The 22,139-nt window shown below is 48.5% G+C and overlaps 1 protein-coding gene across 1 annotated transcript in view; it reads right to left on the bottom strand.

The window, feature by feature from the left end:
• Window positions 1–12,851, bottom strand: part of KCNJ6 (potassium inwardly rectifying channel subfamily J member 6) — a 180,251-nt gene extending 167,400 nt beyond the window's left edge. The window contains exon 1 of the mRNA XM_080651881.1: window positions 12,321–12,851. The gene's annotated coding sequence lies outside the window, so the exon portion shown is untranslated. The remainder of the gene's footprint in view (window positions 1–12,320) is intronic.
• Window positions 12,852–22,139: the final 9,288 nt, after the last annotated feature.

Genomic DNA, 22,139 nt, shown 5'->3' with positions numbered 1-22,139 from the left:
GAGCCAAAGAAACCTACAACCACCACATGACTGATCTGGAAAGAAGCTGATGATCTATTAGCCGGTTAAAAACAAACAGGCAACAGAATAGTGTCAGCCAGAGGATCTGGCTTTAGTTAAAACATATAAATACACCCAGATATTTACTGTCTGTGCTGCTCCCTCCCCACAGTCTTCCTCCTTCCTTCCTGAATTCTTTTAGCTCATTTGAATCTTTCCCTACCCTGCGTACAGCTTAATCGTGTAACAAATAAATGGGACACGCCCAGGGAAAGTAAACTGAATGGATTTCATTGTCTTTGGTCAAGCTGTACGAGTACAGGCTTCATTAATGTCAAAATTTACTAACTTTTCTGAAGTAGCGATGAACATTCCTGACTCTGTTGAAATGTTAAGAAGATGGGAGAGTGAAAATCGGATACTTACTTTAAAGGGAAGTGTGATCTCAGAGAAAGAGAAGATGGGTTTCCAGGAGGCAGGCTGCGCCCACGTACCCTCTCTTACATTCCGTGGGTGGAGGGGCCGGGGATGGGCCTTGTATGGGGACCACAGACATACACTGTGGTCAGACGGGTGTACGTACATTCGGAGGTCTCTCCCAGCCATCCTCACCAGCCCGTGCATATTATAAAGGTCATTTGTACCCACAGGATTCAGTATTGACTTTGCTATAAAACTTGGATGATTGAAACTGCTTCAGGAACGGGGTGTTCTGGTTTAATTGAGTTATTTGGATCATCTCTTCAACTCGGGAGTAAACAAAGTCACAACCTAGGATTTCCAATGCAGTTGTTAAAGATCTTTCTAAACCACAGGCTCATTTCCCTGTGTGCTGAGTGTGCCGTGCTAGACACAGGCCAGTCTTTGGTGATGTGGATGTCCTTGATGTACCTGAGTCATTATTCTACTCTTGAACTTGTTTCTTTCTTTTTTACAAAAATATTATTTATTGATTTCAGAGAGGAAGGGAGAGGGAGAGAGAGATAGAAACATCAGTGATGAGAGAGAATCATTGATTGGCTGCCTCCTGCACACCCCACACTGGGGATGGAGCTTGCAACCTGGGCATGTGCCCTGACGGGGAATCAAACCGTGACCTCCTGGTTCATAGGTCGATGCTCCACCACTGAGCCACACCATTTGGACTTGTTTCTTTCTTAAAGGCCTACAAGTCAAGCTCTAAGTAGCATCTGCCTCCGGACGTAACATGTATACTTGGCATTTTAAAACTGTAAGATCATTCAATTGCCGATTATAATTTCCCATGTCCTCTTAGAAGCAGAGGCTATAGAAAATGGCTTACTAATTCACTGACCTTGTTTTCTGGAATGATCCCTATTTATAGCTGGGAAACCTGGTATACACAGAAGTTAAAGAGCTTCTTTACCAGGGCTCAGCGTCTGTCAATGCTCTCTCCGCAGGACCACATGACTCAACGTGAACCCCAATCTCTCAGGGTTCGTGAAAGGAGCTGTGGTTACAGCTGGCGGTGCAGGCTTGGGTTTTGGGGATCTTTAGAGCAACCCAGAGGAAAATAGCAACGCAGGCCTGTCAGGAATCAATGACCTGGGAATGACTGAGCTCTGCTTTGACACGGCTCAGGGAAGCACGCACTACCTCCTCGTCCAATTGGAAACACACTTGATTCCTTCTCCTCCTCCGTTCAGGTACTGTACTTGAGTGACATTTAAATAGATGTTTTCACTGGTAAATGTCTGTAAGGGGGGAAAAAAAATCTCTTTTCCTCTTAAGTTTCCCTCTGATTCACAGCGTTTATGTGTTTTATTTCTTGTTCAGTGGGTCCTCTCTGAACTTCTAGAGATAGCTATCATCTGACTGCATGGCATATATAGCCTGTATTCATTTTCCACACAAAGCTTTTATAATTTAAAATAGTTTCTAACAGTTTGATGGGAATCAGAAGACATTAGACATTACAGAAATATTATTCAAACACCATACGTGGAATGGTTCTTTCGTGGAACTCCTAGGGAGAAACACAGAAGAGGAGCAGCGATGTCTAAGTCTACCCTGTGTTGGCAAGGGGTTTGAGCCTGGCACAGAGGTGAAGCGGGCAGGCACGCATCAGTCTGTGCAGTGGCTGCACCATGAGGCCCACGGAAGAGTGGCCACAGCGCGAGAGAAAGGTCAATCCTAAGAACACGACCTTGGATTTTGGTGACATTTTCAAATGTACCCCCATGGACATCTCATATTTAGCGACCTGGGCTTTTAACTCAAGGAGTCACCTAGCTTATCCTCTTGATTTTTCTGATATGCAGCAGAAAGGTTACCCTCCCTCCCCTTTAAACACAGCCCAGTGTGAGAAGCTCTGGTTTCACAGAGGTCCTCTTGCATATATCTTCTCTCTGCTTATTAAAAACTTGTGTCCTTCCTCTTCCCACTCTCTGAGATCCTTTGCTTGTGTTAAGGGCTCCAGGGCCCTCCCCAAGGTTTTTCCTCTCTTAGGCAACTCAATGGGAATGCTCTTGCTTTTTCTCATGGTATTGGTCGTTTATGAAACCTTGGGGGTGCTGTCAGGGCACAGAGTGGATTGATCTGTTCTGTGGTTAGATGACCCAACCAGCTTCCCTGTGTCTGGAACCGGCCTGGAAAAACGTCACGATGGGTAGGCGGGCTCATCGCTCAGCACTCTGTCTGTGGCTCTCCCTGGGCCAGTGCTGCTTCATTCCAGCTCATCTGGAAATTTAGCAAGGAAAGAAGTAATGTGGGTCCAGATTCCTTATGTGGAGAAAGGAGTGAACCAGAAAAATACTTGCACATGATAAGATCTTGGGCAGTCAGATGAGGATTCTGATTTCTCACAAGGACACCCAGGGTCCCTCCTCAGTGCCAACAGCCTCCTGATGCTACTTTTGCAATAAAAGGACAGTCTACTTTGGATCGGTTGGGGGAGGGTAACCAAAAAAGATCTAGTTATAATTTAACAATTGCTTGTTTAAAGGAAATCTTGTTAAGTCAGTGACAAAAATTGAGGGTTTATTTGAAAATATTTGGTGGCTTTTAATTGAATTATCCTCTCTCGAGTTTTGTGTGTCACTATGACCACAGTGTCGTCTTCTTCATCAGTTGCCCTAAAATCCAGGTTTTACACACATTATAGGTAGGCTACTATGGATGACTTTGGTATTGTTTTGGTGATTATGTATAACAAGGACTTTTCAGGCAAGGTATACTTCCTGACCCAATAACTCCACATCGTAATAGCCATTATTACCCAGAGCCCAGCATCACCTCGTTGTTCTCCTCACCAAAGCCATGACTCACCAAGGATTCAGCAATGCTGGTTAAAATAAACTCCACTTACGCACACAACAGGAAGAGAGAATCAAAATTCTTATCTCAATGATGCACGCCCAACAATTTCCCTGAAAAACAAAATCCAGGGCAAGGTATTTTTGCCCATTATTTTTGTGATTTTGAGGTCTTGTGAAAAAGATCTTCATTTATTTGGTAGTTCTGGAACTGACCTACCCCTCACATTGTGCTGAATGGCCATTGTGGTTTATTCCTGGACTAAGTGGGTGGAGGGCCATGTAATTTCATGTGTTTTCATTGGTGGCAGCTCAGTGGGAACTCTGAGAGGAGTCTCCCCGGGCTCCAGGTTTCTCGTGGCCTCATTCATGCTGTTCTGAGCCAGGCAAAACCCCCAGGGACCCCCCATGAACCCTTAAGTGATGGGCAGAGAGAATGCTTCTGTTTGACATGCATAACTCCGAACGACTGTGAGATGAATATCAAGCAACATCATTTCTTTGCAAACGAGATAACAGTTCTGTCTCCTCTCTGCTTCATATCCCAACATTAAACGGTCTTGTTATCTTCAGATTTAACAAATCTCTGCCCTCGCTGGTTTGGCTCAGTGGATAGAGCATCAGCCTGAGGACTGAAGGGTCCTGGGTTCCATTCCCTGTCAGGGCACATGCCCGGGTTACAGGCTCGATCCCCAGTGTGGGGAGTGCAGGAGGCAGCCAATCAATGATTCTCTCTCATCATTGATGTTTCTATCTCTCTCTCTCTCTTCCTTCCTCTCTGAAATCAATAAAAATATATTTGAAAAGAAAAGAATGAACAAATATCCCATTCGTAAGCCTGGGCATACCTGTCCCTACAGTGCCTGGGGAAGGATAAACCCCCAACGACATGCCCTCAGTTAGGGGTTCACAGTGAGCATGACAAGTCGCTGCTCTAACCTCAGTCTAACTCTTTGCGGCAGGGCTCACTCAGCCTTCTTCCCTCCGCGTTATTTATTCACTGGAATGACCTCAGCTCCACACCTGGACGGCGGCCACGTGCAATCCCTCTTGCTCCTGGGGTGCGATGGTAGAGCTTTCCTGGGCTGAGTCCATCATCAGCTGGTCTCTCCGCTCAGCAGTGATCTCCGATTTCAGCACCACTGGAGGCACTAAAGGGAGACCATTTTTCTGTTGCCAGTTTCCTGCTCGGAGCATGCTTTGTTCTTCCCTCCTGTCAGCATCCAGCTGTCTCAGGATCCCAGCATTTCCATGGCTGCCAAGTCAAAATCTCTGCGTATCTTTCCTCTTGTTCCTCTCAAAGCAGTTACTTCTCAGAGATCTACGACCTCAAGTTTCATGCTAATGCCTGGCTCTCGGTTTTCTCCGTCCCTCTGCGGATCCACCCTCATTGCCAATACTGCCTGGATGCAGGTGAATCTGTCATTTGGAAAGCCCTCCCTGCCACCTTTCCCCACTAAAACCCTACTCTTCTCCAAGACTCCTTACCTCCCCCCATATCTGCAGATGCTTCCTACCGACACCGGCCCTTATTAACGCCCCTCTCCCTTAGAGTCCAGCCCTGTCTTATTTCATGCATGTTTCTCTTTTTCTACATGATTATTCTATTGATGCTCTTATTTCCTTAAAGTCTAGTGCCTCTGAGGGCTGGTATCGGGACATTTCCTCTGTTTCCCCTTCTGTCTTCTTTACAGAGAAGATTCACTTAAAGATTTGTTGACTGACTGGTCCAAGGAGCCGTAACAATACAGGGTGTAGCTATTAAAGGTCAAATTCTGGAAATATGCCAAGCGTCAAAAGATATTTTAAGTAAAAGCGAACAATGGTATAACTGATTCTTCTTCACCTGACTGCACGAAGGTTTGCCACGATAAGCCCTCTATCTCACTTTTGTAATGTGGCTTTTCTCGAGAGTGCACCGTTCTTATCGCACCGATTGTGTCTTTTATTTAAAGACTAATAGATGAGACTCTTACATTAAAAACAGGAATCGAAAACTTCTGGGTGGTTCTGGCACCCAGGTTTGAGGCGTGGAAATGACATACAAGGAGCTGGCAGCATTATGAACCACCGTCATACTTCTTCTGGCTCTTTCTCTCACAGCTTTCTCCTATTTCCTTCTGACATTTCTCTTCCCTAGACTGTAAGCTTGTCATGAAAGCTTGTCTCTCCCTTCTAACGAAAAGGTATAGATTTAAGTTTCCAAGGGTACCTGCTCCTCTTGAGACAGGCAGGGGTTCTCAAAGACTACTTGCAAATTACACGGTCGACTTTCAGGAGGCACAGACGAATGTTCGGTTAATTCAGCATAGACTTAGAGCATGTATCTAACCTATAGATGTTTACGTGAAGCAAAACAAAAATGCAAATTGCTAGTCAACAGCGAGGACTGGGCACTGGGAGACGGTACCTAATTCTTCAGCATCTTTAGACTCAGTGTGCGAGTAGCTGTCAAGATCAGACATTGGATCCTGAGCATTGGGTGTGAAGTCACCTCTTCTTTGTAGTTAATGGTTCAGCTATCAGAAGTCAAACAATAGGCATTTGCATCTCTTTTGCAAGAATCCAGTACACCCACTCCAAGATCCCAACGAATTATTTGTAAAAAATGCACCACTGATGCATGATTCTAGGGCTCGACAATATACTACTTCCACCAGAAATCTTTTCAGCGTTGGCACAAATCGTCTGCTCTGCCTCACTCCATTCCTGACCCACATTAGCTGTAGTTCTTTGATGCCAGACATTTATATTAAACAAGTCAAATGGGCATGTTTAACATTTGGGTATATATGCCAAAGACCCAAGTGTATTCGCCCTACCAGTTTCCCTTCCTCCAGGACACAGAGCTAAACTACCATTTCCAGCTACCTTTGCAGTTGGGTATGACCACAGAACATGGGCAGAAGTGGTACAATTACTTTCGGGCCTGGGTCATCAAACAGCTCCTACATAATCATCTACTCCCCCTCTTTCCCTCAGGAGACTGTGGAAGCCAACGGTTAGAGACGAAAGCCTGGGTCCCCGAGGGCATCACCCACTTAGGTTTGCAGGAAGGAGAAATAGTCTTCCATTTGCTTACCTGATGAGATACAGGGAGCTTTCAGTTGCGGCAGCTATCTAATCAATATAGTTCACGTAGCCTCGTTGAGGACTAAACCTAATGACACATTGTAACAAGTGGAAAAGAGTACCTACAATCTATAAAGTGCCTGCTTTGTGCTGGACATTGTACTAGGGACCTTACATGATCACATGCACCCTCATTAACATTTCTGGGGTAGACGTTAATACTATTATTTTTTATCTTATGGACAAGCAAACCAAGAGCTTAAGTAAGGTTGATCAAAGCCACACAATTAGTGCAGTGGATTATATAATTGCCCCCAGTTGTTCACTCCCCTCTCTGCAAGATTAGGTCTCTACCTGTTGCCATATGACATGCAGCACCTCACGGTGGGAGAAATGTACAACTCCGTTTCACTGACCATTGGCATTGGAGTGACATGTATCTTGTCTTTGGTCAGTGGAATGGGAATGGATAACGTGTACCATATCTGAGCAGGACTTGCAAGAGCCATTGCTTCATTTGGCATTCTCCTTTCCCTCTGACACTGCAATGCCATGTCCCTGGTCAGACTGGGCACAAGGGGGCAGAGCCACAGCGGACCAGCGGAGGCCTGTAGCGTGAAGGAGAAATAACCCTTTGTTTTGTAAGCCACTGTGATGTTGGAATGGCCGTCGCCACCTTTAATCTAGTAAATGCTGATGGATAGATACACCTAGCGCTCGATGCTAATGCATTTGTGTAGACACCCGAGCCTGAGCTCTTAATCACCAGGCCGCACCGCCCGAGCTCATGTGCCACTTGTACACATTTCTGTTGGATGATATGAGAAACATATAAAACATCGTTTAAAAAATCAATTCCCATTCTGGGCAGGAAGAAAGTGGATGCTTGTAAGTTTAAAGAGGACACTGCTACAGCACCAGGATTTCTGTCTGAATTTCTAGATCTGTCTCTCACGTTGCACAGAACATGTTCTGATTTAGTCCCACGAAACAACGCTTGGCGAGAATGTGGGTCTTTTTATCTGTAGATTCACTTGCTGGCTCATAGCAGAAACCACATCCCTTTGACCGGGAGTATGACGGGTGAATACTAGTCAAAATCTAATCACTAAAAGAACTACCAATACGATATCGATGTACTGTAGGTCCCCGGTCCTAAGCATAGCCATGAGAGGAAATGTGAAATGTGAGACTGATCAAGGCTATAGTTTAGGGCAGTGGTCGGCAAACTCATTAGTCAACAGAGCCAAATATCAACAGTACAACGATTGAAATTTCTTTTGAGAGCCAAAATTTTTAAACTTAAACTTCTTCTAATGCCACTTCTTCAAAATAGACTCGCCCAGGCCGTGGTATTTTGTGGAAGAGCCACACTCAAGGGGCCAAAGAGCTGCATGTGGCTCGCGAGCCGCAGTTTGCCGACCACGGGTTTAGGGGATAATGAACATTCTTTTTAGGATGACATGGTCCTTCTTCATTTGAGGGAAATAACTTTGTGTTATTAAGTAGAGGTAGTCAAATGATATCAATACGTGGAGAGTATAGTGTTTTCTCAGACAAGGGGCAGAATACTAGTAGAGCATGGACTGCAATTATGATGACATCTTCTCTCCACAGGATCCTAATTCTTTCTAGAACTAAGTATTTAAAATACATTTAAAATGTATTTTTACCCCAAATGACTTCATTTTCTTTTTCTATCTCCCTAAACACTTTCACTACAACTAAAAATAAAGCCTTAATTCAACAAAAGTGTCTCGATGACTTTTGATCTTAACTACCAATTCCCCTTTTATGGATATTAATGAATAAAATGTAATAATTTTGTAAAAATCCAGATGAACCAATTCTCTTTGGGACCTAAATAACATTATTGAAAATAGAGGAAAGAAATAATAAACATCATCTTAACAAGCTATAAATCCAAATTTGTTCAATTTAAACATCTCAATTTCAACAACCTTCAAGTTCTGATACAATGAATTAAAGGAAAAAAAAGACCTGCTTTGAAAAATACCATCAGTTTAAATTGGGTAAAAATAAATAGCTGCTTCCCCTAACACCCTTCCTTCCCTTAGCCTGCCTCTTGCTGGTACATTTCCTTTATTAATCTACATGTAACTTACAGATCATCCGACGAAGGGAAAACTAGTGAAAAGACGAAGAGCTTCATCCGGCACACCTGCTCATTTTGATTAAAATGATAAAATGGGTTTATCTTGTTTTCATGAAGATCCACATGATCCACATTCTACTCTTGAGGAAAGCAATACTTTCTACCTTTGAAAATCAGTGAATGGGGTTAAGCTACCATAAGGTTATTTACATTTACTTATTTTTAATCTCCAACGATTTTTTATTCCTACTGATCATTAAACAGCTATTCTCATGTCTTATTTTCTTTTTGTCCTGAAAAGCAGAGATCGTTTGTGAGAAGACAGGGAGGAACATGAGAGCAAATTCAAGCATTTGTGTATATCCAAAGAAACAGCCTACGCAGGAAATAAAGACCTGGGCCATATGAACGGATATGTTACGTACTGGTGCTTATGAAATACCAGGGTGCAGTATTACATTTCTAAAAAAATAAAATAAATAAAATAAAAATTACAAAATGGCTCTGAGCACACGGGGATACATTTTAAGTTGCTCTCCGTAACAAATCTGACTGAAATGGGCAAACCAATGATTTTGGAGTGTGTGTTGACGGTCATAAGGACGCAATGACACTTTGCTCAGCCATTAACCGCCGAGGAAGAGAGCAAGTCGTAGTTTGGTAAATTAGCCCTGAGCACATGGGCCTGCACTCTACCAGCATGAGGGATTATTGATCGAGTGGTGTCGTATCCTAGATCACTTACATTCTTGTCTTTACCTTTCAATTCACCAGAGAAATTGAACGTTAGCACTCACCCATACACTGCGTGGTTTATTTAGTAATCCACACCCTCGCGTGGCCTCACCTTCCTAAGGGATCTCCACTTCCCTGCCGCTGACGGTATCAGATGGAACAGCGCCAGGGCTCAGCTGCTCTAAGTCATAACACTCTGCAGCACTTCTCTCGAGCAACACTTTCATACGTTAAACCAGAGACAAACTGGCCGATACCCGTCAGACACTGAAGTGGAAGAAGCAGCATAATAGCTCATCCTTCGCCCAGGTTTGCAGTAGATTGCTAGATTGCTTCTGCCTTCACTAGCGACCATGAAAAAAAAAAAAAAAAAAAGACCTTCCCTCCCCTCCAAAAGGCTAGAAGGTATAAACACGCGGCTTGAACCAAGTCCCCAGTGCGCTGCGTACATCATCTTCAGAAAGCAACGGCATGACCAGCAAGAAAAACCAGGATCTGTCTTGTTTACCTTCAAAAGCAACCAGCCAGAGGCAGCTGAACACCACACCGCATAGGGCACCCTCAGAAGAGGAAAGCAGCCAGGCGTGTGCTGGAGGCTTCATTAGCACTTCCCCACAGCTGCCCGACCCCGCCTGGGTCCCGCACTTCAAACCGTGCCCGTGACACCTCAACGCCACTTGTCACAACTTCCTACTCGAAACGCGGCTGTCACCTTCCCTACCTTTTTCCTCATCAGCATCCCTTTGGGGGGTGGGAGTACCAGGACCTACTACCAAAGACGAGGAGAGCGGGACAGAGACCAGCCTTGCCCAAGGCGAGGGCAGCATGCCAGAGGGACTTACCTGTGTTCCCGGGAGGAGTGTGGAAATGCACCTCGGGTGATAAGAACCTGCCCCCTCTTGCAGTTTCTTCCTTGTTTCTGTTAAGAAAAGGGAGTCCAGCCCTCTCTTTCCTAGGCCTGCAACCTCATACACTTAGCAACGCTGCTCACACACTGGCTTGAAGACAGTCACCTGGACGCATCTCACGAACACACCTTCCATCTCCTGGGGCTCACCAGCACTGCCCTGGAGCCCGCCAGGTCCCAGCTAAGAGTGAACTATGTCTCCACTCTCCTGCGGGGGTCCCAGGACCCCTAGACAGGACTTGGTTGGTGTCTCACAGACCAGGATGTTCCCACAAGCACCTTTCTACTATCTGCACCCCTCCGCACCCACCCTCCCCCGGGGAAAGTTAGGAAAGCGAGGGAGTGAAGGATGAATGGATGCTTTTGAAGCCAAAGGTTGAACCGAGAAAACTGTCCTCAGGGACCGATCTTTGGTGTGTGTGTGTGCGTGTGTGCGTGTGTCCCTTTTCTCCCTTAAGGACCGGATCTTTCTCCACTCTCAGTTCATCTCGGATCTCAAATCAGGGTTCTTGATTTTGAATAGCTACTCTGATGCACCGCCATGCGTGAAATGGATGGTTTGCAGCCTCTCTGTCCCACGCAGTTCCGTGGAGGATCAGCTCTTCTGATTCTGCCCGGGCAAGGCAATCAGTCCTTCCTTCGGAGAAAGGGACTGAAGGAGCTAACACTGCGCTGGCTGGGGCTGCAGACCGCGAGGTGGGAGCCGGGCGCTGTGCTCTGGCCTTGGTGCTGAAACCGGAACCGGGGCCCTAACAGCTCAGCCCCGGGGCAACTTAGGGAGGTTTGCTGGGCACCGGCTGGGTCCTAGGTGCCCCCTGAGGGTCGCCGGCCGGAAGTTGGGAAGAGCCGGGTGCCCTAGGACCCTTCACAGGGCACGCGGCTGGATTATTTCTTTGCCTGGAGCTGGGAAAGTTTTGTCCAATCTTTTTTTTTTTTTTTTTTTGGTAACTGGAGCTGCCTTCTCCCCTCCCACCTGAGTCGCCATGGAGACTCGAGCTTTCTCTCCAGGCAAAATGGGCGAAGCTTAGTTAGCTCAGCCTGGACTGTCGCAAGCGCCCCTCTCCTCTCAGCAGCTCCTGGGCACCCGGTCCCACGGGTTTCAGCAGGGGAAAGGCAGGCAGGTGATGGTGCGGGCAGGGATGTGGCTGGCATTGCATGCACCCTGTTTTGTGGGGGCTCCCTCGGACCGCCTGACTTTGGATCAAAGCAGGCAGGAGACACTCTAAACATATAATAAATCTCCAACTCCCCAACACGAGGTTCTCCCCACCCCTTCCTTTTATAGGAGTGGAGGCGGGATTCTTTGGAAAATTCTGGTATCCTGGTTCTCCACGAACCTCACCCCGTTTCTGTGTGGCTGTTCCTATTAAAATACACCTCCTCCCCGAGAGTCTGTCCATATTGAGCCTGATACCAGAGATATACCTGTGGATCGCCCCGAGGCTTATTGGGGTTTGGGAATACGAATGCTATGTCTGTCTAAACTAACCCAACCTCCATGTCTCCATGCAAATAAAAACATACCCAGGAGGAAGCAAGTCAGCGGATTCACCCAACTCCCTAAATGCCACAAAATCTCATTTGATCTGCAGTCACCCCCCCCCCCCAATAATTCATTGACTTTTAGAGAGAGCTTCTCCTCCACTGTTTGTAGCCATCACATCACACCTCGCTATGCTGATAGGAAACAGCTGGGAGGTATTGTTCCCATCCTCTGCCCGTTTCTCCCCCACCCCTCACTTCTCTCTCTCTCTCTCTCTCTCTCTCTCTCTCTCTCTCTCTCTCCCCTAAGCAAAGAAGAACAAGGATACAGCTTTCCACAAAGACAATGGGCTTTCCCCAACTGCACACGACGGCGCCCCTGCCCGTTAATCCGTGCCTTCCGTCTTGGCCCGGCTGTGGAAGGCTGTTGAAACGCCGACAGTAACTGACTGGGGTGCTCCGCGCCCGGGCATGCAGACCCCTCCTCTCCGCCCGCCCCTCCCGGTAGTTTCCAGTTGCTCATGAAAACCGTGTGAAGCAGATTTCCCTTCTGCTAGTTATGTAACGGCTTCTCCCTTCCCCTGACTTGGGCATCTCGTTTCTCCTCCTCGCGCGGAGGTGCCCGCAGCGGCAGCGGCGCCTGGGGAGGGGCAGAGGGGACCCCAGGGCACGGAGCGTCCTGCCCACATGGATGCCAGCGCCTCGCCTTCGAGCAAGTCCACGCACCGCTTACCTGGTTGCAGACAGGGTGGCTTCACTCAATCATGGTCTCCTCTCTCGGAACGGAGCGAGAGTCAGTCATTGACTGCACGATGGATGGCGAGGGGAGCAAATAAAAAGAAGAGCAGGAAAAAAAATCTGGAATCAGATGGTCAAAGGTCACAGCAGCCCCCGGAGGCTGTCAAGAGACTCCATCCTCCTCGCGGTGCATCCGGCTCTGGGTCTGGCTGCCCGGGTCCCGCGGATCCCGCCCGCCGCCCGCCGCCCGCCCTCTCCGGCCAGGTGCGGCCGTCTCGCTGGCTCCCTCCGGCCGCGAGCGGAGAGCAGGGCTGAGCGCGGGGGCGAGGGGAGGGGCGGGGGTGTGCGCTTGGGCAGAGGCGGGGGAGGGAGCCCGGGTGGAGGGAAGAGGGAAAAGGCAAGAGTGGCGGAAAAAAAATCCGCGGCGGGAGGAAAAGTGCCGGACCAGGCAGGGAGACGTCATGAAAGCCGCAGATTCGGGGGACGCTACTCAGTTCCAGCCTCCCGGCTGCGCCCCGCTGCCGGCGCAGGAACCGACGCGGCCGCGGGATGAAAGCGAGCGCAGCGCCACCTGCTGGAGAACCGCGGCCGCACAGGACCTCCCGGAGAGGCGGGGCGGGCCGGGGGCGGGGGAAGGGATGGAGCCTGAGACCCAGACGCCCTCCCGCCACCCATCCTCACCTTCAGGGTCGTTGGGAGGAGGTGGCACTACGCCGACCCCTCTCCAAACCCGAGCTGGCGCGGGAACCACCAGGCCAACCCCTCCACCCCCAAGAGGAAACTGGAAACGTGGGGGGACCTTTGGGTTTAGCCGCTCGGTCCCCACCTTTACCCCCATGTCACTAAGTCAGTCATTTCCAGGGAAGAGCCTGGAGAGCGGGGAAGAGCCGTAGCTCGGGGATCAGCTTTTCTCGCTGGTCGAAGGGGTTCCTTCCTCACGGTTTTGTGACCCCAGGAAAAGGAGGGTCTGGTCGCCGTCTCCCGGGGCTTGGTTGGTGGAGTCAGCCCCCCGAACGGGAGCTGGAGCGCGCGCTGTCCGCGTGGCCAGAAGGGGGCGCAGCGAGCGGCTGGCTGGGAGGGGAGCACCACGCCCAGGGCTTCAGGTGCACCCCAGGTCTCAGCCCGCTGCTCCACCCGCCCCGTCCTGACGTCTCTGGTGGCGTTGGAGACAAAGGCACTATGGCCTCTTTCACGAATAATCCAGATGGCCTTAAAAATTGACGTTGTCCAGTCTTGGACAAGGCCTCCTCCTCCCTCTAGTTAAATATATGTTTATATATTGACTTCAGCAAGGAAGGGAGACGGAGAGAGAAACATCAACGATGAGAGAGAATCGCTGGGAATCGAACCACGACCTCCTGGTTCATAGGTCGATGCTCAACCACAGAGTGACACCTGCTGGGCTTCCCTCCTTTTTTTTTTAAAAAAAATATATTTTATTAATTTTTTACAGAGAGGAAGGGAGAGGGATAGAGAGTTAGAAACATCGATCAGCTGCCTCCTGCACACTCCCCACTGGGTATGTGCCTGCAACCAAGGTACATGCCCTTGACCGGAATCGAACCTGGGACCCTTGAGTCTGCAGGCCGACACTCTATCCACTGAGCCAAACCGGTGAGGGCCCTCCTTTGGTTTTTAACTGGCCTTGCGTGGGTTTCCAGGAAGCACCTCACCGTGCTCCCTTCTGCACCCCCTCTTTTTCTTAGGGTCATCACAAACAATACCCCCACATTTCCAAAGCCCCTCCACAGCCGGCTTCTCCTCTGACAGTGCACTAATTTATGGGCTGCCGATGTCAGGGTCTGAGCACTGAGTGCCATTGGCCGGTAGCTTGGCCATGGCCCTTTCAATGACTGGCTGTTCCGGTGCCACTTTGTAAGGCGGCTTTCCCTCCACAAGACACAGAGTCTGCCTCTCCAAGAAGGCGGCCCCATTCCATGTGAAGGGCTGACGGAGACGGCTTATTTCCAAGATGGTTTTATCCGGCTTCCATGCATCCCAATCACACAGCCCCCGGCCCCTCCAGAGTGCCGCCTGCCCTATACTAGTAAGGATGGCTTTGGTGTGGAGAGGTGTGTCCCTCAGTCATCATCGTCAGCTGTGCACAGGTCAGCCACACCCACAGCCTGGCGCTCATGTTGTTGATTTCCCCCGAGGGGCTGTGCTCCCACTTGCTTCTACTTCTGACTCACATAGCACAGGCGCAGAGGAGAGCAGTGTGTGTGAGCTGTGACTTTTATGCTCCGTGGTGCTCGCTGGAGCTAGTGATGGTGTTGGAGATAAAGAGAAACCACGAACAACTACACTCCATGTGACTGAGGGATCCCAGAGGAAGGATGCAAGAGGCAAGATTTGGGGGGGGGGGGACAGCCCTTGAGCATTAAAGGAACAACCACACACCGGCTACTTGTCTAAAGAGCATCCCGTTTGATCTGTGACGCTGCTAAACATTTCCACGGAGTTTGATGACCTCAGTTCCTACCTGCAGAAGGATTTCACAGAGTTTCTTTGTCACAGCACATCAGACTGGGTACGCAAGCGAAGAAAGCGTAATAACCGACGTGTCTCCTTTGGACACTTGGAAAAGCCCCGAACTGGAAGCCGCTGCCAGGGTCTGTGGGTGCAGCTCCTCCTGGGTGCTGCAGGGGCTTGTGTTAAATGAGATGGATCGCATCAACGCGGCAGAGACAGGAGCAATCGGCTTAACGGAATCCATTCCGGACAGAGCTCAGACAGCGATGGGCCATGGCTGGAACCCGGCGTCGCCGTGACCTCCGAGAGGCAAGCGAGCCGGGCAAACAGATCCAGGTCCCTTGAGCTCCCTGGAGCCCTGTCTCTCAGGCCACACGGTGCTCAGCACGTCTGGCATCTGTTCATGACTTCAGACAAAGGCCAGGCCTGGGGGTGGGGGTCCCAAGCCTGTAGCGCCCCCCGTCTCTGGGTAGGTTAGTGCCCCAAAGCTGATACAGACGGTGGCTTTTAGGATTGATTGATCCTTTTATAGATGAAGCTGGATTTCCCCTCACACATCACACTGTAATGGAGGCTTATTAGTAGCACAATTGACAAACCGAATTACCTCCACTGGGTATCATTTGTTGTGGGTCATCTCATTTTTCTCCATCATTGATTGCGGCAATTTACAATGCAATCTATCTCCTCTGCCCACGTGCAGCTCGGGCCGGGCTGTGGGAAGGCCCACACGTGAGCTAAGGTGGGTGCCGGGTCTGGTCTCTGCCTCGCCTTTACTTCTGCCTCCTTATTTTACAGCGAAGACCGCAGGCTGCTGTGGAGACCAGCTCCTCTTCCATGTCACTGCCCCCACCCCCTCTCCCCACCAAAAATCAAAACCAAAAACCCAACACAGAAAACAACCTCTTGAAAACGCTGAGATGCTATCATTTTTAAATAATTTATTTTTAACGATAAAAGGACATATTTAAGAATATAAAGAAAGAGCCCAGCCGGTGTGGCTCAGTGGTTGAGCATCAACCTATGAACCAGGAGGTCACGGTTTGATTCCAAGTCAGGGCACATGCCCGGGTTTCAGGCTTGATCCCTAGTGTGGGGCGTGCAGGAGGCAGCCGATCAATGATTCTCTCTCATCATTGATGTTTCTATCTCTCTCTACCTCTCCTTTCCTCTCTGAAATCAGTAATAAAAAAAGAGATCAGGAAAGAGAAATATAAAAGTTATTCTATTCCACGGTTCCATGTCCCAAGGGCTGAATGGGTTTCATCCGTGTTTCATGTTTAGGGACTACCTATAAAAAGCTATTGTATTTCCTCTTTGGATTTTGATTACAAATTTGGAGAAACACTCTTAATAAATATCTCCAGGTATAAACAAGTAAATGCTGTTGCTAAGAAAGGTTCTTACCATGCTGGCCATTTTAGTGCCGGTCTTCCGCATTTTTATTCTCCAGTTACTCAGTTGTTGCTTCCTTTCTTTGACACCGTTTTATCTCCTACACGTTTTCCTTCCTTTGGGATTCCGTTCACTGTTCCTCCTAATCTTAAATTATATGCTAATTAACATTTTGAAATTATTCATTTTTATTTGTGGTCCATGACTTGGTAAATGAGTGCAATCGGAAGCCTCATTTGATAACGTTGTCTCAGAGAACGTTTTGTTCATTCATTGTTTAGTAGGCATCACCCGGTTGAATCAGAGCGACCCCTCAGGAGTCCTTTAAAATGCAATTAAAAAATCATAATTGTTCCAAATGCAATTTTTCAAAAGATCGCACCGGAGGTGATGATTGCAAACAATCGTGTGAATTAGCCTTCCTGTGTCTCTTACAGGAAATGATTTCAGTTAACATGAAGCGTGCGCGACGGAAACAGGGAAGGCCAGCTTGAAGGGGTTGCCCTTGGAAGACGCTCTCTCTGCAGTTGGCGAAGATGCCCAGGTGCTCTGTTTGTCACTGGCATCCTTAGCAGAGGCTTTGAGTTGGAGAGACTGAGATAAAGTTCCTCATGTGGCTACTGCCGCTGTCCGTGCGCCATCTCCTACCGTCACCTGCACACCAAGCAGTCGCCAACGGACTGGGCCTTGTTCACTTTCAGGCGAGGTGGAGCTCCTGCCCATCATTGCCAGGCTTCCTGGGCCCCCCTTGGGGTCTTACCAGCCTTCCTTCCTAGAGTCACAGTCCAGAGTCCAGTCCCAACGTCCAGATCAGCCTTGGTGGTCCTAGCAAGATTCCTATACTTTAGCCGTCTCTGCCCCCAGGACCCATGCCAAGTGGTGAGGTTAGCCAGGGGTCCCCTGCTTTATCATTTTATCTGTAACGTGGTGTTGCAGGGTTCATAGGGAAGCAGACACGGATATGGAGTTCACTGTGCTGGAGGTGTTGGAGGGACATTTCTAAGGGATGTTATATCCACGGGACCCACCTCTATGGAAGGGGAGGAAAGGCAAGTGTGAGTGGGTAGAGGGGGGCACAGGACTGACACCAATCTTGGCTGATCCCACGGGGAGCTCTGGAGCTAAGAGGAACCATTAGAGTTCTGTACTGAGTCAAAATAGCCTGCATTTGATGGCTAAAGGATGTCTACTTAGTCTTCCAGCAGCTAGGCCATACTCTTTCCTGAAGAGGGGTCTTGGGGACCCACCTCCCTGTCTACTGCAAATGGGGGTGATAACATTCTCTGTGCATTGGGTTCCTGTCGCCACGTCTGTGACATAGTTCATGTGCAAAGCAGGGCACAGGGTCTGACAGAGAATAACTGCTTCATAGATGCCAGCTCCTCATTAACGGATGACCCTTGTGATTCTTATGAATAAGCAAACCCAGGATTGTGTGTTTGCAAGCAGCTCCTCATTTTTATCAACCCAGTTCAAGCCCCTTTTCAAGTACTAATAACATGCGAAAATGCTTCTTCTTGTTTCTGATTGGTCAACAAGCCCCATCCCTGAATCAGTCACTGTGGCTGAGAGGATGCTATGCTAGACATGGTCTGTTGGTACCCAGCATCTATTTCCACCCATGTCTGGTACTCTGACTCGGGAACAGAGATGTCAGGAACCCAAGGCTCTGCATCCGCTGTTTCTCCTTCAGGCTGACAGGAGAGGGGTTGAGAGGACAGTGAGTGCTCAGTACATGTTATTAACCCTCTAATTGCAACACAAGACAGTTTGGTTCTCTCTTTGTTTTCAGTGAATATTCATCCACTCACAGGAGACTTGAGGAGCCATTGATAATGGGTCCATTTAATTTGCTATGGTGATTCTCAGCACTCAGTGATTTATTTAGGTAGCTCTTTCTTCCCATGTTCTCTTCATTTAGCACTAAAGTAGAAGAAATGAAAAATGGAGTCAGTAAAAGTTCCAGAGTCCACGCGGAAAGAAGCGTCGGTCTGGAAAGTTTAGCGATGCTGCAGTGGGACACAGGCATTCACGAAAGTAATAGCTCATGGCAAACAAAGCACAGGCCACACTGGCCACCGCAGTCCCCATGTTGTTGTCATGACTTGTATGTATCGGCTGACTCAAGACCCACCCAGCGGCAGGAAAGAGAACACTGGTAAAAAAGACAGTATCAAGATGATGGATCTGCAGGCTATAGAATTCGGAACTCATCTTAGAGATTAGCTTGTCCCTTTTCAATTTCCACGAGACTTTCTCTGACCCCTGTGAAGACCCCCAGGCTGCCTGTGTCACCTACTAGTAAACATGTTGATTCATTCCCACTTTCCAACTTTTGGGTTGGGAGCACTTTTTGACCAGGTCAAAGCCCTTGACCCCAACTCTTACATGTTTAGCTTATTTCTGACCTTTGCCTCCTCCCCGCAGAGTCATTTTTCCTCTCCTTGAAACTATGTTCTTGACTTGGACCCCCATGGGCTCGCTCCTTGTCCTATTTCCTATCTTCTCAGTCTGTCCCATCATGCATCAGACAGATTATTTATAGTCCTACAAATATGAAAGGCACAAACTTATTTCCCACAGAGTTATATGATGCTTTTCAAATGAATATAATTCAGGAGAGAAAAATGATACAAGATAATAAGATAATATCAGGATGGATTTCTTTTCCCCAAATGTTTAATGGGTGTAACAAGACAATACCACAGCCTTTAGAAAGTTAAGCAATCTTGGGCAAATTACTTAACTTTTTAAGCCATCTAAAAGAGGTGTGTGTTGATGACAAGAAGAGTGGTTTCAATGATCAGCATAGTCTTGGCCATTTGCTTGGGCAGATTTCTCATACTTTCCGGACCTGACAGGACCCATCATATATATATATATATACGTGCTGCACTGTTCCACCAATAGTCAGCCCCAGTGAATCCCAGCATGCCCGGTGAACCCAGGGAAAACCAGCAGAATCCATCAATTTGGATGATTCCCTGGATCAGATCACACCCAGTTAATGAGTAATGGTTTGAGTTGCATGGCTACTCGGTGACCCATGGTGGGCATCTGTCTTTACCGGAACCCCAATTGAGCAGGGAGTTGCTTTCCAGACGGAAAATTGCTGTGAGCAGAAGAGAGCATGCCTTCCTACCTCAAGCCTAGGAGTCTGTTCTGTGATTCTCCTACAGGAACTGCCCAGAGCTCCATGCACTTCCCTGTTTGATGTCTATGGCCACTCAGCAGAGTTCTTCCTCAAAGACCCGACCTCCACCTCCTCCATCATGGGGCTCTGGGTCTAGAGCTGACTCAGTCTGGGGACTGGACAAGAGGCTGTGACCCCCATGAAGGGATCTTGAGTTAGGATTAGACCCAGCCTCCAGATAAGAGTGTTTCTGATTTTATAGGCAGGACAATACCATCAGGAGGAAGCATTTATTTGATTCCCAGGATGCCATCACCAATCAGATCCCTGCAAGTCAAAACACCAATCATCACTCCATTCCTGAGGCTTATAATGGAACGGAAGTTCAGGTTCTGGCTTTCAATGTAGTTGTCTATGATTTATTTGCTTTATTTGGCTTCTTTGTTGTTAGTGAATTCTGGGAACTCTAGATAACCTGATTATTTCAGTAGGAACAGAAGGAATCTTGGACAAATCAATTCTTAATTATGAAATGACTCACTCAGTAGACAAAGAGAGTTACAAATACCAGGAGACACCAGGTAATGAATTCTATTAGAGCAATATTGGCAATGCTGAATGTTTGGGAACATTGAATTCATGCAGCTATAACAGCAGCTAGACCTTTTCTCATAATATGGCAGTCTTCAAAAATGTGCCTTGTTATTTGTTTGTTTATTTGTTTGTCAGCCCTTACACCTGAGAACAGAGAGCAATAGGGTACATCTCCTGGTTCTTTTATGTGAACCCAGTGCTTAACTCAGAGCGGGATGGACCCCAAAGGGTGTTCAAACTAGAACTATTAACACATAAATTTAGACAAATGGGAATTACTTAGAATAAAGAAAATAATTTTGGCCCTAACCAGTTTGGCTCAGTGGATAGAGCATTGGCCTGAGGACTCAAGGGTCCCAGGTTGGATTCCGGTCAAGAGCACATACCTTGGTTGTGGGCACATACCCAGTAGGGAGTGTGCAGGAGGCAGCTGATCAATGTTTCTCTCTCATTGATGTTTCTAACTCTCTATCCCTCTCCCTTCCTCTCTGTAAAAAATCAATAAAATTCTATCTAATAAAAGAGTAATATGCAAATTAACCACCACTCTGCTACACCCACAAGCCATGCCCACAAGCCAATCAGGAGCGAATATGCAAATAAACCCAACCAAGATGGCTACGGCCACAGAGAGCAAGAGGGAGGCTTGGGTTTCCCCGGCAATGGAGGAAGCCAAGCTTTCCGCCTGCTCTTGCTGGCCTAGGCCTCCACTCAAGGCTACAAAGTTTCAATTATAGAAGATACATAAAACCCAATAGAAATGGCTGCTACCACGGAGCAAGCAGAAGGCTTGGCTCTGCTCCAGGCTACAAAGTTTCAATTGTAGAAGATAAATAAATCCCAGATACGAGGGCCTCCACTTGGGTCGCCAGGGGGCATGGCTGGCCTGCAAACCACCACAGGCCCCTCGCCCAGGCCGCCCCACGCCCCAAGGGAACCCCCACCCTGATCCGGGACACCCTTCAGGGCAAACCAGCTGGCCCCCACCTGTGCACCAGGTCTCTATCCTATCTAATAAAAGAGTAATATGCAGATTGACCATCACTCCAACACACAAGATGGCTGTCTCCATGTGGTCAAAGATCCTGCCCCCATGTGGACACAAGATGGCCACCACAAGAAGGCCAATAAGGGAGGGCAGTTGTGAGTGATCAGGCCAGCAGGGGAGGGCAGTTGGGAGGGACCAGGCCTGCAAGGGAGGGCAGTTGGGGGTGACCAGGCCTGCAGGGAAAGGCAGTTAGGAGGGACCCAGGCCTGCAGGGGAGAGCAGTTGCGGGGGACCAGACCTGCAGGGGAGGGCAGTTAGAGGTGAACAGGCCTGCAGGGGAGGGCAGTTAGGGGTGACCAGGCCTGCAGGGGAGGGCAGTTAGGGGTGACCAGGCCTATAGGGGAGGGCAATTGGGGGGGAAAAGGCCTGCAGGGAAGGGCAGTTAGGGATGGCCAGGCCTGCAGGGGAGGGCAGTTAAGGGAAAACAGGCTGGCAGGGGAGCAGTTAGGCATCAGTCAGGCTGGCAGGGGAGTGGTTAGGGGGTGATCAGGCTGGCAGGCAGAAGTGGTTAGGGGCAATCAGGAAGGCAGGCAGGTGAGCAGTTGGGAGCCAGCAGTCCTGGATTGTGATAGGGATGTCTGACTGCCCGTTTAGGCCTGATTCCACCGGGATCGGGCTTAAACAGGCAGTCGGACATCCCTCGAGGGGTCCCAGATAGGAGAGGGTGCAGGCTGGGCTGAGGGACACACACCCCTGTGCATGAATTTCGTGCACTGGGCCTCTAGTATATATATAAAAAAGAAAATAATTTTGGAGCATATTGAATTGAGGGAAAGCGAGAAGGAAAGAGGAGCTCCACTTTTGTAGGTAACTGGCTCTGAGCCGAGTAGGATGTGAAATGAATTGGTACGGAGTGACGGCCCGGTGGACTCAGGCTCACTTCATTAGATGACTAGCTCATCCATGACTTGCAAGAACCCAGACTAGGACGAGGTCACAGGTGTGACTTGTTGCAATGGCACCAGAGTCAAAGACTCAGGCTCCAGATTGTCACTGTCATGGCGACACTGATCCTGACTGTCCAACTCCCGCAGGAAGCTAAAATGATCTCTCCACACTTGTATTTCTCTTCTGATTGATGACTTTTCCCTTCACGGCCAGGTTGCATGTTATGATTTGAAACAGTGCGAGCCATAAAACACTGGGTCGCCAGACATGGGGTATTTCCTTGA

The sequence above is a fragment of the Plecotus auritus genome (genome assembly GCF_963455305.1).
Source record: "Plecotus auritus genome assembly, chromosome: 2".
Lineage (NCBI taxonomy): Eukaryota > Metazoa > Chordata > Mammalia > Chiroptera > Vespertilionidae > Plecotus > Plecotus auritus.
The sequence above is the reverse complement of the archived record's forward strand: the minus strand, read 5'-3'. Positions and strand labels throughout refer to the sequence as shown.